The sequence below is a fragment of the Suricata suricatta genome, chromosome 1 (genome assembly GCF_006229205.1).
Source record: "Suricata suricatta isolate VVHF042 chromosome 1, meerkat_22Aug2017_6uvM2_HiC, whole genome shotgun sequence".
Classification (NCBI taxonomy): Eukaryota; Metazoa; Chordata; class Mammalia; order Carnivora; family Herpestidae; genus Suricata; species Suricata suricatta.
The window spans coordinates 52,214,722-52,229,309 of NC_043700.1; the positions used below are offsets into that span (position 1 = coordinate 52,214,722).

General features: G+C 38.9%; 1 long non-coding RNA gene across 1 annotated transcript; it reads right to left on the minus strand.

Annotated features, from left to right (window-relative positions):
• Positions 1-436: 436 nt before the first annotated feature.
• On the minus strand, positions 437-2,480 carry LOC115291163. Its single transcript, XR_003908388.1, has 2 exons — positions 2,230-2,480; positions 437-1,329 (listed from the first exon to the last, which is right to left on the minus strand). It is a non-coding gene; the product is annotated as an uncharacterized LOC115291163 (long non-coding RNA).
• Between the last annotated feature and the right edge of the window lie 12,108 nt (positions 2,481-14,588).

The following is a 14,588-nucleotide window of genomic DNA, read 5'->3' on the forward strand; positions in this document are numbered from 1 at the left end:
TATAATTGATACAATTGCTTCACTGTAGTCTCACTTATATGCTAATCAATAAACTGCTATAAGATTTTTATGGCATACAGTATCAGAGTCTATATTCATAATATAGTTACAGCAATTTTGTTACATTTAAAAAAAACACCTGCAATGATAGGCTGATATGCAGTTTCTCTAATTATGAAAGAAAGGAGCATATTGTATGGTAATGTAATCTTAGAAAGCATAGTTATAAAACTAAGAAAACTAGCATATTATCAATTTTATAGTAAATATCACTCACCTTATGCCTGTGAAAGGAGAGGCTATCAACTTCCATACAAGTCTTGCACACACCGTTCTACATGATGAATACTTAGGTGACATTGATGACATTAAAATGTCTCATGCAGTTCTTGCTGTATAGTTACTAGATTTTCACACAAATTCACTCATACACATATGCCACAGATGAGTCTATTCACTGTATGGCATGATGATTATTTACTATTCGGTAAGTGAAAATGAATCATCATAAAGGTCTTCAGTCTCATTGTTTTCACACTGAAGGGGAGAGGAGAGGGAGGAGGAGAAGGTGGAGGGGGAGTAGGGGTTGGCCTTGCTGTCCTGGGGGCGGCAGAGGCAGAAGACATGGAGAAGGTAGAGGGGAGGCAGGAGGGGCAGGCACACTCAGTGTAACTTTACAGAAATACATCATAATTTCTGTCTGGCTTTTTTGCCTTTTCATTTCTCTAAAAATGTCTTTATATGGTACCAATCCTTCCTCCACCATTTGCTGTAGTTTCTGTGTGAGCACCTGTATCATAGAAAGGTCCATATTGTAAAAGGTCAAAATCAGTGTTGAATCATCAGAACGCTCTGCCAGACTGTCTGCTGTCAGTTTGCTTGCTGACTGCTTCCTCTACATCTTCCTCCTCATCTGGGACTGGTTCAGAAGCGCCCATCTCCATCAGGTTGTCTTCTGCTAATCCTCTGGTGTGGTGTCTGTTAGCTTTTGAATTTCTCCAAGACCCATACTTTGAAAGCCTTCACACCCGGGCTTTTTTGTTATATCCACAATCTTTTTCATGATTTCTTTGATCGACTCTGTCATAAATCCTGTGAAGTCATGCACAACATGTGGACAGAGTTTACTTCGGCAGGAATTTATTGTTTCGGGCTTGATGAGTTTCATGATTTTTCCTGTAACAATGACGGCATCTTCAGTGGTGTAATCCTCCCCGACTTTCCAGATGTTCTCTCTGTCGGGGTTCTCTTCCGTTGCATTGACAATCCTTTCCACAGAGTGTCATGTGTAATGAACCTTAAAGGTTCTCTAACTCCCTGATCTGGAGGCTGAATTAGGGACATTATGTTTGAGGGTAAGTAGACCAGTTCAACAGCTTCCGTGTTGAACTCATGGGGCTTTGGGTGGCCAGGAGCATTTCCATTATCAAAAGAACTTTAAAAGGCAACCCCCTTACTGGCAGGGTACTTCCTGAAGTTACGGACAAAGTGTCGAGGAACCCAATCCAGAGAAATGGTTCTCATTGTCCAGGCCTTCTTGTACAACCAAAAAAAAAAAAACCAGGCAGCTGGTGTTTACCTTTTCCTTCAAGACTCAGGGCCTAGCAGCTTAATAGATATGGCAGTCTGGATTAGAAATCCAACATTGGCATAAAACAGTAGTTTGCCTATCCCTTCCTGCTTTAAAGCCTTGAGTCCTTGTGCTTGCTTCCATTCCTAATTAATAAATGTCTTTTGTTGCATTTCCCCCCAGAATAGTACACCGTGTGTTAGAAACCCATTCAGGCAGGTATTCTTTCTACCCTGTGATATTTTTAATGGAGTCTAGAAACTCGTCTGCTGCCTCTTGATCAGCAGAAGATGTGTCACCTGTTACCTTGACAATTTTTAAGTCAAACCTCTTTCTAAAATTATCAAACCATCCTTTTCTGGCATAAAATTCTTTAGGTTTAGATTCTTCACCTTCCTTTTGCTTTAAGTTGTCATATAATGATTTCATTTTTTCTCAAATTATACTCCAGTCTAGGATGTGCCTTACTTTATAGCAACCCTATCCCCACATAAAAGCTGAGCCCGATGTGGGGCTCCATCTCACCAGCTGTGAGATCATGACCTGAGCTGAAATTAAGAGGCAGACGCTCCACTGACTGAGCCACCTAGGCGCCCCAAAAGTTGCATTTTCAGTATGAGATAAAAAGATATTTTGCAAAGAGTACAAGGGTTTTGTACCTGCTGGCATAGCTGCAGTGATGGCTTCATGAATTTCCTTTTCTTCTTTTACAATAATCCTTACACTAGATTCATTTATCTTGAAATGACAGGTGACCACATCTGCAGACCTCGGTCTACCGTACATATCAAGCAATTCCACTTCTCCTTGTGACGTAATAATGCCTTTTCTCTGTTTCTTGGGAGCCCCTCCAGCATCGCTAGTGGCACTTTGTAGGAGCCCCACGGTGTGATTCAAGGTTTACGGAATTGCACTAAACACGATGAAAAACACTCATGAGTCTCAAGGGATCACATTTTCCTGCAATATGCAATTTACTGGAGCAACGAACTGCTCATGTGAAGATGATTAGCATCACACAGTGTTTATAGTGGATTCTTGCAACACTTGAGCTCACAGCAATAGCAATAGCGGGTGGCTACAAAATTATTATAATAATAAATACAATATGTACTATAGTCAATTTTATGCAGTTAGGATTTGATACTACATCTTTATGTTTGTTTACATTTCTCTAGACTTCAAACGGTACCATGTAAGGTCTATGCTTGTGTGCATAAGTTTTGATAAATTTTAATTGATTGGTGTATATTTTATGGTAGCAAATGTTAAAAGAGACTTGTAGCTACATAAATTGTATTCATTCATGATATATCTTACTTTTTATTAATTATTTTGATATTTCTTTCTTTTTTTTAAATAATAGTTTATTGTCAAATTGGTTTCCATATAACACCCAGTGCTTCTCCCCACAGGTGCCCCCCACCATGACCATCACCCCCTCCCTCCTTCTCCCTCCCCTTTCAGTCCATGGTTCATCTTCAGTATTCAGTAGTCTCCCTTGATCTATGTCCCTCACTCTTCCCCGCTCTCTTTCCCCCTTCCTCTCCCCATGGTCCCCTGCCAGGTCTCACCTATGAATGCAAACATATGGTATCTATCCTTCTCTGCCTGACTTATTTCGCTTAGCATGACACCCTCAAGGTCCATCCACTTTCCTACAAATGGCCATATGTCATTCTTTCTCATTGCCATGTAGTACTCCATTGTATATATATACCGGATCTTCTTGATCCACTCATCAGGTGATGGACATTTAGGCTCTTTCCATGATTTGGCTATTGTAGAAAGTGCCGCTATGAACATTGGGGTACATGTGCTCCTATGCCTCAGCACTTCTTTATCCTTTGGGTAAATCCCTAGCAGTGCTATTGCTGGGTCATAGGGGAGTTCTGGAGAACAGTGTGGAGATTCCCTATTTTGATATTTCTAGGCTATGTAATTTGTGAGTTTTTCAAACTATCAAAAATCTCTGAAATTTTTTCTAAATATATTTCTTGGAAAAAAATTCACATGTAAGTGGATATGTACAATTGAAACCTGTGTTGTTCGAGAGTCGATTTTATTTCCTTCTGACCTCTTGTACAAAATGCGTAAGAGAGGTGAAGAACTTACTCTCACTCACCAAACCAAATAAGGCTTGCTAGTTAAAATAATTTAGATATTGGTCTTAAATGGCAGATTTTGCATGGTACCTTCAAAATGACCAAGGGACCAATGATGGCATTTTAAATTGGCCGTTGTAGCAACGCTACTGTAACAAGCCATCAGGGATATAGTTGAGGTTCATTTTTCAATTGGTAGTTTCTCAAACATCAAGAGAACCTGCTGTCTTCTTGATGAGGTTCTTGGCCAGAACTTTAGTGAAAAACTCTACAGTTCTAAGACAGAATTGGAGGAGTAAACTTCTGTTTACTGTGAACTGAGCTCACTTATGGACTTGCTCACCCCTGGTAGATGGGTCTCAATTTGGATCCCAGATTTGCTACTTAGCTCTTATATGATCCTGGTCCAATAACTGAACTTCAGTTTCTTCATCCATCAAATGGGAATAACAAAACTTCCTTTATACTAGATGCTTGCTTATTTTCAATCCCATTCCTCTTAGTTACTCTAAAAACAAAATAGGATAAAAGGAAGATAAGAGACTATGACTACAGGTACTGGATTCTGGGGGAATCTGTACCTCACTTTTAGTGTCCATAAAAGACTAAGAGATTAAAGCTGTCAGAGACATTTATTAAGGAAACGACTTCAAAAATTGTGTCAGATGGCACTATATTGGATGACCTCAAACGAACCAAAGAGAGGCCAAATTGTGAAATAGGCAAAGTAAATTTTCAGTACCACCGTCCTCCTCATTTCAGGCCCCTTCTCTCTCCTGAGAAGATGTTCTTGCTTGGACACCCAGTATCCCTCTGCTGCCCAGGGATGCTGTGGGTCAAGTCTTTCCCTCCTGGGGAAGCCCAGTGACCCAGGCTGGGGCTCAGCTCTCATCCTCTTACCAACTATCCTCATCATAACTTTCTTATGCACAAAGCTACTCTCAGTTAAGACTCTTGTCAAAGAAGATCCGATCAAGTAATTCACTCTGTGGTTAAATTGCTAAAAATTTTTTTTTTTGTTTCCTCATCCAAGACAATTTTCATTTCCTCCTGTAGGAGATTTTAAGACTAAAACATCATAAAGAAACCTTTTTATATCCATTCTAACCCCCATCCTGAATCCACTTGTAAAACAATTTTTATTTGCCAAAGAGGTAAAGTAATGAGCAGTCGACTTGCTTGCTATCAGCATGAGATCATCGGTGTTGTACCCTGACCCGACCTAATTACCACGGCTGCCCAAAGCCAGGTTGTCTGAGCAGCCAGTAAGGTGGGGGTTGGGCCGTGAGCTATTTCCAGTGGCCTGTGGACACCTGTCATTAGGCTTCAAGGACGACCTTTTAGGAGTTTGTAGCCTCAAAAAAAAAAAAAAAAGATTTTGAGAACAGGCTGTTGAGGAACCATTTTTTAAGGCAACAAACTATGTAAGTGTCCACTTAGTCTACCTACAAGAGACGCGTATCTTAGCCAAAAGCATTTCCTCTCCTTTTTCCTAAGACAGGCAACGCTGAGAAAGGAGGAAAAAGTTATTTCAACCTCTACGATCTTTCTAGTTGAAAACATTCAATTTCCAAATGGCAAAATGAAATCACCAATAAAAGCTAATGAGGGGGCACCTGGGTGACTTGGTTGGTGACGTGTCCAACTCTTGATTTCAGCTCAGGTCATGATCCCACAGTTTGTGAGATGAAGTCCCCCTTTGGGTTCTGTGCTGACGGTACAAAGCCTGCTTGGGATTCTCCCTCTCTCTCTGCCCCTCTCCGCTCTTATTTTTTCTCTCTCTTTCTCTCTCTCTCAAAATACATAAACAAACATACAAAAGCTAATGAGGAACACAGTCCACCTCAATGTGATTTTCTCACAAGTCACAGTAAAGGAAAGAGGCCTTGCACTAGCCTGCCTGGCTAGCTTTGGCATGGGAGACAGTAAGCAGATCAGGCAGGAGGTATAATCACCACAGGCCCCAAGGGAAAGATGTTCAAGCAAAGGAGACATTTGTGGAAGATTGGAGCCAAGAGGCTATAGCCAGAGCAGCCAGGACTGCCGCAGACAGAGACGCTGATTCTGTGACAAGAAAAGCCAACAGACACAAACCAAAAAAAGGTTCTCCACACACTCTGCAGAAAGGCCTTATCATTTGTCACACTTGGGTATTTTCAGTCACACTTGCATCCAGGGATAACCACAGTGTCAACAGTGTCATCCTTGACTACAAAGGACAACAGTGACAAATCTCAGGGCCCTTTGAATTTGAAGATAGAATTGTTAACCACTATGAATGCCAGATTTTCTATTGTCAACAGAGCTTTTCAAGTTATTTATGTTGCAGTCACTTGTATTAGATCAGGCCCCCCTCTTTTCTGCTTCCCTGTGACATGTCATAATGAAAGTGAGACTGTTGTCAGCAGGAACATGTCCGACATTGCCTGAATGACCGCTGAAATTGGAGTTCCCAGATGTAAGCTTGAGACCTCTCACTCTGTAACCTCTCCACTTTCGGCTGTCTCTGTGATTCCCTTGGGAACTTATCAATGGCATAAAACGGTATCTCATTCTTCATTCTGGAAACCTTGAAAACCTTCCAGAGGGATAAATCACTCCATAAGACTCCCTAAATGCCCAGTCCAAACCATGCCTGCAAGGATTTTTGAACAACCTGCACAAGGAGGCTATTGTCTGCATATACAAATAAATGACACAATCCAATGGTTTAATACTATCTGCCAAGTTAAACTATTTCAGAGCAGCTGTGCACATTTAAAATGAAGCCTGGCATGACTGGTGATCCATAAATCAGCAGCAGCATACTTTCATCCAATTAAGAGAGCTAAATAAGAAAAACTCCACAAATTAAGATGTGTCTAGGACATGGATGACATCGTCATTCCTCTCTGTATGCAAAAATAAATACAAATAGAAATAAGCCTTCATTTTTGCCACATTAATAAGGCTACGGTTCCTTTTCTGGGGATACACAACTTTTCCAGCATGTCAAATCTGGGCATGAAATCCTGTTCTTAGGAGGTTCATTTCAGCCTCTTTAGTTTGTCTTTCTGTTAGTAGGGCAAACAGAAGTGATAACCCAAAAAGCAGTAATTCTTTAAAAGGAAAGGATGGGTAAGCCAGAACCCAAGGCTTCCCCAGGAAAAGTAGAACCATGTTGTAAGTTTGGTGTCCTGTCTCTGTGCAGTTAGTCTCTTTGCTCTGGCCTGTCCATCTGCAGGACAAAGACAGCAGCAGGTCAGAAGGCTGGGCCCCACAGATGCCTCTAGCATGCTTTTGTTGGTCTTGGGTGTATACACTTGGCTAGAGAAGCCAGGTCCAATTAAAATGAAGAGAAGTTGCATAATTAGAAAGTTGGGTCACTGGAGAATAGAGTGACCAACCATCCTGTGTTGCCAGGGTCTGAGGGTTCTGGGACGCATGGGTTTTAGTGCTCAAACTAGAAAAACCCTAGGCATACCGAGTAGCTGTCAACCTATTAGTCATCGTGACAGGAAAGCAAGTTTTAGGCTATTTAATGATGAGATACCACTTCACACTTGGCAGAGTGGCTAAACCTAACAACACAAGAAACAATGAGTGTTGGCAAGGATGTGAAGAGAGGGGAACCCTCTTGCACTGTTGGTGGGAATGCAAACTGGTATAGCCACCCTGGGAAACAGTATGGAGATTCCTGAAAGAGTTAAAAATAGGGTTCCCCTCCAGTCCAGCAATTGTACTACTCGATATTTACCCACAGGATACAATATAGATTGCAAGGGGGACATGTACTCTGATGTTTATAGCAGCATTATCTACAATAGCTAAACTATGGAGAGCGCCCAAATGTCCACTGATGGATGAATGGTTAAAGAAGATGTGGTGTACACACACACACAATGGAATATTACTCAGCCATCAAGAGGAATGAAATCTTGCCATTTGTGATGACATGGATGGAGCTAGAGTGTTTTATGCTAAGAGAAATAAGTTAGGCAGAGAAAGACAAATTAGATATGATTTCACTCATATGTGGAATTTAAGAAACAAGACAGATGACCATCTGGGAAGGAGGAAAGAAAAGAGACAGGGAAACAGACCATAAGAACTCCTTACAACAGAAAATAAACTGAGGGTTGATGGAGGGAAGTAGATGTGGGATGAGCTAAATGGGTGATGGGCATTAAGGAGGGCACTTGTATTGAGCATTGGATGTTATAAGTAAGAGATGAATCACTAAATTCTACTCATGAAAATACTATTACACTATATGTTGGCTAACTAGAAATTAAATAAAACTATGGGGGTGGGGGGAAGGCAGAAAAAAAGTTTTAGGCTATTTAGAAAACCTCAATGATCCATTAGTCTAAACAAGCTCAGTAACAAGTCATTATTAACAATCCAGGCCCCAGCCAGAACTATGTAGAACGTCACAGACGCCCCAATTAATATCAATTCATTGAGCCTCTGTTTTGTGCTGCATATTGCACTATGTACAGGATAGGGATAATAAAAAAGGAAAGTACAATTAATTCCTCACTTTCTTTTAAGTCACCTTCACAGAGTACAGCCAAGTAAACCTATACCACTGCAGGACTGCGCGTTACACGGATAGACTTGCTTTTAGTGGAGACTGAGGGGACTCTCCCAGGGACCCCCTCTACATGCTGCTTTGCAGCCTTGCTTTATTGCTCTCAACACCTCTCTGGTCAACATCAACCACCACGCCCACTGTTAGCCTGAGTTGGCAGAGGAGGGAGGTAGAGAGAATGCCGTATCTTTATGAAGATAGAAGACTAATTTCCTCTGTGGCTGACTCCCTCCACACAGAATTCTTCAATAAAGGTTCCAAAATAACATCATTTGAATAAGCATATAGCCTCCTAAGAGAACTACTAGGAAGAAACACATTCATGGTTTTGTGGAATTTCTTTATTTAAAAACCTCATTGTCTTATAGTCAGACATATTAAATCCTTATACATAACTAATAAAAAAAAATATAATGTTCTTCTGGTGGCTACCATTATTATAATGCAAATGTATAATCTGTGGTTGGCATTGAAATCTTATTCTTCCTGATTATAAAGTCCAAATTTTTTCTTGTGGAAAACTTAGAAAATCCATGAAAATAGAAGAAAACTTGACTTACCTACATTATTATTGTTTTTTGTTGTATGTCATCCTCTTCCTTTCCTATGTGCATACACATATTTTTATTTAATTGGAATCACTGTATATCAATTTATATATTCTGATTTTTACCCTTTAACATTGAATTTCTACTATTTTCACATTTCATTAAATATTCTTCTAAATCAGTGTTTGGTTCTGGACCTCTTTACAGTCTTAAAATTATTGAGTCCCCCAAAGAGGTTATGTTCATGTTGTTAATTCTACTGATATTAAACATATTGGGAATTAAAATGTAGAAATTAAAAATATATTATTTACTTCATGCTAACAATATTCTTTATGAAAAATAATTATATTTTCCAAAAAATTAGAGAAGTGTTGTTTTGACACTTTTGCAAATTTTCTTTTTTTTTAAATTTTAACATTTATTTATTTTGAGAGAGAGAGAGAGACAGAGTGTGAGCAGAGGAGGGGCAGAGGAAGAGGGAGACACAGAATCTGAAGCAGGCTCCAGGCTCTGAGCTGTCAGCACAGAGCCTGATGTGGGGCTTGAAACCTTGAGTGAGATCATAACCTGAGCTGAAGTTGGACACTCAACCAACTGAGCCACCCAAGCGCCCTGCAAATTTTCTTAATGTCTGATTTGATAGAAGACAGCTGGATTCTCATATCTTCTTCTGCAATCAATGCATTATGATATGTTGTTTACGTAAAATATATGAAGAAAATTTGTCTTCAAACAGATGTGTAGTTGGAAAAGGGAGGAGTATTAAAATAGGCTTTTCAGTCAACTGTAGCTGTTCTCCGGTACTACACAACAACTGGACAAGTGCTTATTTCTTAAAGGTTACTTCCAATGTGATATCTGAAACCATATCAATGAACTATGTGCTTCTGTTTCATTAAAATCCATTACTCCAATCTGCACTTTGAATGGATCTCTTACTCATACATGATTTCAAAACTTGAGGCATATATTATTTGGAAAATCATAGTTAATTGAGTTATATATATATATTTTAAATGTTTATTTATTTTTGAGAGAGAGAAGGGAAATGAGCAGGGGAAGGGAAGGGAGAGAAGGGACAGTGAGCATGCTCTTCACACTAACAGCACAGAGCCCGATGCAGGGCTCGAACTCACAAACTGTGAGATGATGACCGGAGCTGAAGTTGGATGCTCCATCAACTGAACCACCCAGGTGCCCCTAATTGAGTTATATTTTAATAACATTAATTAATAAAACAACTAATCTCATCATATCTTTAAGTATTGGGAAGCTATCAAGATCATAGTGGGAAATACAAATTTTTCAACATTCAAGTTTCACTTAAAAATTTTTTTAATGTTTTATTTATTTTTGAGAGAGAGAGAGAGAGAGAGAGAGAGAGACAGCATGAGCAGTGGAGGGTCAGAGAGAGAGGGAGACACAGAATCTGAAGACAGGCTCCAGGCTCTGAGCTAGCTGTCAGCACATAGCCCGAGGCGGGGCTCAAACCCACGAACCCTGAGATCATGACCTGAGCCGAAGCCAGACGCTCAACCGACTGAGCCACCCAGGCACCTCCAAATTTCACTTTAAAGGTTAAATATTATGATTGGCAACATTCCTTCAAGTAAGCAGCTTGTTTCATTTTTGAAATACATATCTACCAGGGCATCTGCCTGGCTCAGTCAGGAGCACGTGACTCTTGATCTTTGGGTTGTGAGTTTGAGCCCTATATTGAGTGTACAGATTACTTAAAAATAAAAATCTTTTGGGGCACATGGGTGGCTTAGTCAGTTAGGTATCCTACTTTGGGTCAGGTGTGATCTTGTGGCTTTTGAGTTTAAGCCCTGCATCAGGCTCTGCACTGGTGGTGCACAGACTGCTTGGGATTCTCTCTCTCTCTCTCTCTCTCTCTCTGTCCCCACCCCACTTGCATGCACTCACTCTTTCTCTTTCTCAAAATAAATAAATAAACTTTAAAAAATTAAAAAAAATAAGAAAACACTTTAAGAAATAAATAAAATCTTTAGAAAATAAATAGAAATAAACAAAGAAACAAAGAAATGAAAATAAAAATAAATATCTGCCAAAACTTAATCTGAATCTTAACCATAGTCTGTCAGTCATTCTTTCAAATAAAAGGGCATTCATTGAAAAGAGAGGCTAGTTAAGCTGATAACACAGATAATGTCACAGTGCTTATTCTCTAGACATACTTCAGTATCAGTAACGTGCTGTGTGCCCTATTTTGTTTCACCAAATATTAAAAACATATATACTCAGGCTTGAGAATATATTGAGGGTTCAAATTTTATGAAAGTAATAGTTTTTACTGATTTTTCAAGAGCATTCTTAAGTAAAACAGGTCTTTTGTTGTTCCTCTGAGTGCACGATATTAAAGAACACAGTGACAACTCATAGAGTTAGATGATATGGCCTTATTTCATGCTAAGGCACCAGCAGTTTTACCTACCATTGCTTTTGTGCCACCAGTGCAAACTTCAACCCAGTGAAAAAAATAATGTGTTACTATTGGGAAAATGGTTTGACTTCACAGACTTTCTAAAATATAATGTTTATATTGGCTACAGGGTAATTATAAAGAGGAAAATAAATATTAGCATCCTCAGGTGCATAAAGGGGAGGCCATTACTTTTTACTTCTGTATGGTCAGAATTTAAAAAATTGTTTTTTAATGTTTATTTTTGAGAGGCAGAGAGACAGAGTTGAGTGGAGGAGAGGTAGAGAGAGAGTGAGACACAGAGTCCAAAGCAGGCTCCAGGCTCTGAGCTGCCAGCACAGAACCCAACGCAGGGCTCGAACCTACAGACCACTGCGAGATCATGACCTGAGCCAAAGTCAGATGCTTAACCAATGGAGCCACCCAGGTGCCCCTGTATTGTCTGAATTTTTTTTTAAAAATCATGTATGACTTTTATAGTTAATAAAATAGAAAAATTAATAGGTCTAGAAGCATCTCCATTAAATCCTCCTTGATCCTCAACAAAATAATTCACAAACTGAATTAAACAATACAGTAGAAAGATCATAAGCCATGATCATGTGGAATTTATTCTAGGATGCAGAGATGGATCAACATTTGCAAATCAATCAATATTTTATACCACATTAACAAAATAAAGGATAAAAATCATATTATCATCTCTATTGATGCAGAAAGAGCATTTGACATAATTCCACATCCATTTATGGTAAATTCCATAAATTTATTATAAATTTGACAGATACTTAAGATAAAAAAGTCTCAAAAAGGGAGTACAAAGCACACATATGTCAGCATAATAGGGTTCATATATGAACAAGCCCATAGCTCACATCATATAGTTGGACTTGGAGGTCCTAGGCAGGCAATCAGGCAAGAAAAAGAAATAAAAAGGATCCAAGTTGGAAAGGAAGAAATAAAACTATTTGCAGATGATCTAATATTATATATATATATATAACCCTAAAGACCACACACACACACACACACACACACACACACACACACACTGCTAGAACTAATAAACAAATTCAATAAAGTTGTATGATACAAAATAGATATATAAGAGTCTGTTGCATTTCTATCCACTAATAATGAACTACCAAAAAGAGAAATTAAGAAAATAATCCCAAACAATTTACAATTGCACCAAAAAGAATAAAATATCTAGGAATAAATTTAACCAAGGAGGTAAAAGACTTGTACACTGAAAACTAGGAGACACTGATGAAACAAATTGAAGAAGGCACAGATAAATGGAAAGACAGTCCATGCTCATGGATTGAAAAAATTAACATTGTTAAAATATTCATACTACCCAAAGCAATCTACAGATTCAGTGCAACCCCTATTAAAATTTCATGACATTTTTCACAGAAATAGAAAAAAAATAATCCGAAGATTTGTATGACACCACAGAAAGACTCTGAACAACCAAAATAATCTTGAGAAAGAAGAACAAAGCCAGAGGTATCATTCTTTCTGATTTGAAACCATATTACAATGCCGCAGTCGGAGAAACCGTATGGCATTGGCATAAAAACAGACATAAGATAATTAAACAGAAAGGAACCTGGAAATGAACCTGCACATATTATGGTCAATTAATTTATGACAAAGAAGGCAAGAATATGCAATGGGGAAAGGACAGTCTCTTCAATAAATGATGTTGGGAAAACTGGACAGCCACATGCAAAAGAATGAAGCTAGACCACTATTTTACACCACATCCAAAAACTGATTCAAAATGGATTAAAGACTTGGATGTGAGACCTGAAACCACAAAACTTCTAGAAATACACATAGGCAGTAAGTTCCTTCACACTGGCTTCAGTACTGATTTCTCGAACCTGGAACCAAAGGGGAGGGCAACAAAAGCAAAAATAAACAAATGGGATTAGATCAGATTAAAAGCTTCTGCACAGCAAAGGAAATCAACAAAAGGAAAAGGCTATCTATTGAATGGGAGAAAATATTTACAAATCATTTATCTGACAAGCAGTTAATATCCAAAACATTTAAAGAACTCATACAACTAAATAGCAAAACAATTTGGTTAAAAAATGAGCAGAGGGTCTGAATAGACATTTTTCCAAAGAAGAGGTACAGATGGCCAAGAAGTCTAGGAAAAGGTGCTTGACACCACTAATAATCAGGGAAATGCAAACCAAAAGCACCAGATATCATCACCCACTGTTAGAATGGCTACTGTTGAGAACTTGTAACAGGTGTCAAAAAGGAGGTGCACTGTTGGTAGGAATATAAATTGATGCAGCCACTCTGGAAAACAGTATGGAGGTTCCTCGAAAAACTAAAAAGAGATCTATCATATGATCCCACAATTCCATAAGAATACAGAGAAATATTCTTCAAGTTTCCTATCCCATCTGTCCTATAGGACTCCTCAGAACACGAAGTTTGAAGTGAAGGTAATGAGTTTAGATTCTTCATAGTTTCATGAGGTGAAAACTAGATGGGAAGTAGTCCTAGCAGTTTGAAGGAAAGATAAATATCTGCATCATCTGTCCCACCAGAAAGTCAGTGCTGTGTTTGTCCCATAGGTGACTCTCAAGCAGAGGCAGGAGGAGTCAGGAGAGACGCATCTGAGAAATGGCTGCTCCTAGAAAGTTACACCCCTTCTTTTTAAGCAGGAAACAGGGTAAGAGTCACAATGGAAATCAAACAAGGTGGCAGGGATGTCAGCAGGGCTAAGTACTAAATTTCAAAGCTGACAATGACTTCAAGACTTGAGGAATAAGCACACTTGAAAGATCTAGGCAGCCAAAGGCCTAGAATCCAGCTCTCAAGAAGTTTAATGTCAGGAATAATTCTTTCTGCCCTATAATGTTTAAACCTTTTTATTCACTTCAGCAAATATCTCTTGAGTAATTATTGTGTGCCAGAAAGCCTATTACTTACATTTTCTTTCTCCTTGTTAGACTATAGAGTTTTTGAGGACAGGACATATACTATATTTATCTTTTAAACATCTTCACACCTAGCACAATGGTTTGTACACTTAATACAGTGATGTTTTGCATTAGTACTCAAAAAAAATTGTGGAGTGAATGATTCAATGAATGAATGAAGTCAGGTCTGATCCTAATACAGTCATCTTTTATACTTCCTTATGAGTGAGAATAGTTTCAGACTCCAAATCGGAGGAAAATGAGAGGCCTACAGGTGTTTCATGTTTACAGTTGGAATAAGGCCAGGGGGCTGGGATTACAGTGAGATTCTTGCACTAGGAAGTGTTAATGTGATATGTATTTAGCACATGGACGCTAAATATTTCACAGCTGAG